This window comes from Lissotriton helveticus, chromosome 8 (genome assembly GCF_964261635.1).
Source record: "Lissotriton helveticus chromosome 8, aLisHel1.1, whole genome shotgun sequence".
Taxonomy (NCBI): Eukaryota; Metazoa; Chordata; class Amphibia; order Caudata; family Salamandridae; genus Lissotriton; species Lissotriton helveticus.
Window position 1 is genome coordinate 1569884933 of NC_136069.1, and position 4484 is coordinate 1569889416.

Consider the following 4484-nt stretch of genomic DNA (forward strand, 5'->3'; position numbering starts at 1 on the left):
TGAAAGAAATGTCAAGGCTTTTCTTAAAAGAATATGACACAGTATCTTTCTAAAGTGGGACTTAGAAACTTCCGGGCTTTCACTGGGACCAATCCATTTTTTATATGTGACCAGGACTCAATTTATTTGGGCTTTATTGGACCTAGGTCAAGGTTTACTACTTTGATAGACTACCACCTTTCTTTCACTATACTTTTTTTTAAAAACTATTTCTTCTTAAAACTTTAAAAAGTCTAGGGCCCGATGTAGGTAAAATAGATTTACCGATTTTTAATTACCGAATCATACCGATTCGGTAATTAAAAATCGGTAAATCTAAGGGGTTGAGATGTAGGAACATCCTGATGTTCCTTCTACCGAATCGGTAAATATCTGTATTTACCGATTCGGTAAATACCGACCGGTAATGGCCCATTCATTCCTATGGGCTTTGAAGCCCATAGGAATGAATGGGGCATTACCGGTCGGTATTTACCGAATCGGTAAATACAGATTTTGACAAGGGTGCAGGGGGTGTCACTTTGACACCCTCTAGCACCCCCAAAAAAGATTCGGGGGCCATGTGGCAGGCATACCTGCCCTAAGGGCAGGTCTGCCTGTCATATGGCACAGGTGTGCATGCACACATGTGCATGCACACCTGAATCGGTATTTTACCATCAAATATATTTGATGGTAAAATACAGAATCGGTAAGGGTTGTGGGACTCAGAAGAGTCCCACCTACATATCAAAAATACCGAATAGGTATAAATACCGATTCGGTATTTTACAGATTCGGTAAATTTACCGATCGGTAAATTTACCGAATCTGTAAAATTCTGGGCCCTACATACCAATTCTGATTTTCCGGTCGGTAACGGCCGAAAATACCGATTTTCGGCCGTTACTGACCGACCTACATCTGGCCCCTAGTCTCCAGTAACCCTTACTGGAGTTTTGTAGCTTTGGTGTCATTTTGTTTATTACATGTTACTCTATTTTTTAAATTCAGTTTGGAATTTGTATTTGTTAGGAATTGTAACTCTATTAGCAGGGCCATAGCTTGTTCAGTAAGACTGGGGGGGGGGATGTGGTGAGTTTCAGATTGCCTAACATTCAAGCTGGCATATAAAGTCAAAATACATTCTATGACAAGCAGGGCACATAAGAGGGAATGGAGGGGCAGTGGAAAGAGACTGAGTTTCTTAAGTGAGGACACGGCACTGAAATTCGAGTACTGACAGATTGCGATTTTTATCGCCACATCACGATATATACCACATAGGTACGTGTGGTATTGGTACATGCTACTGGAAATACAGACTGGTTAGGTAAGTTGAGTGATGTCACTGGCACACCCTATTGCCCTACAGACACAGGTGTTACCGGTAGCATACGATATAAGGGAAGAGTTGAGCTGGTACAATACCAATGAAATATTACACCATGATCTCCTTTTTCATTGATTTACAGATGGAGTGAAAAAATATCGTTCAACAAGGACTAATTGGTCGGTTCATTCTAAGGAGCAGCTTTCTGCCCTTAGATAATAAACGTATAATAGGGAAATTCCCTTCTAGTCCTAACCAGGGAGGATATCCCTCCTTTGCCCTGATGAAAGTCCATGACCTTTTGGCCAGTAAGGACTGAAACATGTTGGCACTAGGGTCATAGGACCATAAAAATCCCATTGACCTCCCCTTTGTTAAGTATTTTAATATCCCTAGCAAATCCACGAATAAAGGGATACCGAGATTTGCTGGTGGATTTTTAATCTTTAGTTCCCCCTGGCTGTTTTTCACTAAGAGCTCCCTGGAATACGGTCGAGTCCACCCTGACTTATAGGGGTCAGGATGACCCTATGATGAAGCATGACACCACAAGGGTGTGTGTGGGTAATATAAACAAAAGGAAGTTTTTCCTTTTCCACTCTCTAGGAGGCAACAACTAAATAGCTTCATGTAGGATCTTCCCATATCCGACCGTTTAGAGTTAAGTATTAAGAACCAATGAACATTGTTCACTCAATCGTGGGTTACTTGTTGTGGAATAGCAGTGGAAAGAGAGACATTTGAACTGATAGAGGTACTAAGTGAGAGAAAACACACAAAAAAATTAAATAGCTAGCGTTTTTAAAGACTTTAACAGCAGAGATTGCAAGAGTGTGTGAGCAATTATTGTCTGTGTTTATGTCAAAATTCCTTGTGAAATCTGAAAGACAACTCACCATACCTGACTGAAAGCACCTGTACCCAACTACTTTCCATAAAAGACATTTATTAGGGGGGGGTGTAACACCCCAAACACCCCCTGAAGCTACGCCCCTGTCTATTAGTGCCTTGGTGTCTTAGGATAAGCCTGTTTCCTCTGTTCTAAAGGTAGCAGGGAGCTGAAGTCAGTTAATTTAGTGACTTTGAGAGTTCATCCTAACAAGAGTTGTGATTATTCCTTTAGGTGGGCAATCACCCACTCTAAATAATTATCCAATTTCTTACCCATTGGATAACACAATTTTATCAAGAGAGGAAAGCAGGATTCATCCCAGGTTTTCGGGTTTCACTTTGTGCAACCCAGCCACTAAATGGCTCTTTCTTTCACTCTCCTTTTTACATCAAATGTTAATGCTTTGCATTAAATTCTTACTAAAACCAGGCAGTGTTTGCTTGCTTTCCCACATGGAGGGAACCTGGCCTGGTAGCTCGGGCTGGACTGTTCCTACTGGAGCAGGACCAAGACTGATTTGCATACGACTTGTCTCAGTCTAGAATGGCTGAGTGGGTGAAAAATGATGGTCTGGAATGTGACCCAGTCCAATCGCCAGTGGTTGAGATAAATTCAGATCTTCCTTCCACCACCTTGTTGTCTTTTTACGTAAACCTACAAAGTGTGATGGGTATGCCCAGGCATGTGTCCAATACTCACTGTGCCTTTGGACTCAATCTTTACCTCACTGATGATACCAGGTAGAATATTTCTGGGTGTTGCTTGTGTTCCCATATGGAAGGGACCTGGCCCGGCATTTTTCACTGCACTGTTCCTATTGAAGCAGGAGCAAGACTGATTTGCATAAGGTTGGTCTCTGTCTGGAATGGCCCAGTGGGCAAAGAAAGATTTTCTGGATGCGGTCCAGAGCTATCCCTCCAGTAGCATTCCATCCATCACCTTGCTGTTTTTGCAGCAGTCTAGAATTACTTTGTCAGAAATGTCAAACTGAGTAACAGATCATGGATTTTATACGGCAACTGCGTCAAGATTCACATGGAAATAGCTGCAGCCACCGAATGTAATTTTTCAAGAGGCCTAGGTATTCTCACAACTGTCGCATGAACATGTGTTCTGTAGTAGGGGATCTCTGTGTATAGTCATAATCTAGTGAATAGTCCCGCCCATGTGCGTGGACCCCGGAGCAATCAAAAATAATCTCTTAGAGTGTCGAAAAAATGCAGAAATGCACAGACACTTAAGAGAGAATTTAAAGACAGATAATGCAGCCTAAAGAGGCTACACTGTCCAGAACTTCAACTAGAAATTCCACCAATAAAATCCACAAAACAGCAAAGCCTGTACAGATTTCCCTTGCTTAAACAGCAAAAACCCTCTGGAATGATAGAGAGGAGGACCTGGACAGACAAGCCCCATAGGCTGCCATTATGTGGCTCAGAACAGGATACTGTGCCTTTAAGAGAACTTTCCAGAACTTCACAGTATCCCAGAATGCACTGCAGGTCCCAATTACTTTCAGTTCTTTTTTCCGGCTCCTGCAAGCAGGACCCTGGAGCATTGAGCTCTCCCTTTTCAAGGGTTTATTGGTGTTTTTTCACTTAAAATCGATTTGAGTACTTTCTAAGTACTTTTGGGCTTTGCTTCTTGGTTTTTTGCACTCTTTTGATGTCAAATATGCCTTCTTTATTTGACAAATGCCCGGAGTGCTCCAGGAAGATGGCTAAGTCAGACCCTCATGAGGTGTGTATCCTCTGCCTGCCCTCTTCCCATGTTCCAGAGGAGTGTGAGATCTGTAAAGGCTTCTCTGGCAGGACCCTGAAGGACAGGATGAAGATCAGACTTCAGGGCCTCGAGGAAAGAAGGCTGAAGGCGCAAGGTGGGTCTGGAGGGGCTTCATCTGCCCATGCTGAGGCCTCTGGGGGGCTCCCCAGGGGCAGGAAGTCCAGCAAACGTCCACAGTCTCCGTCTGGGTCGGTAGCACTGACCACGACATCGAGAGGAAGGTCCACGGCCAGTTCCCGGTCTCCCCAGGGCTCTGGGTCGAGAAAACGTCGCCCGTCGACGTCGAGGGACTTACACAGGCCGCCGTCGAACCCAGTGACGATTTCATCGTCGTCGTCTTCGGCGTCGACGCCGATCACTCGACGTCGACGGGCCCGGCGTCGGTGCTCGCCGTCGAGGCGACACCGCCGATCGCCGTCGTCGAACAGGACATCGTCGTCGTCGAGGGGATCCTCGGCGTTGAAGCCGCCGTCGAAGCGGAAAAGATCGCCGTCGAGG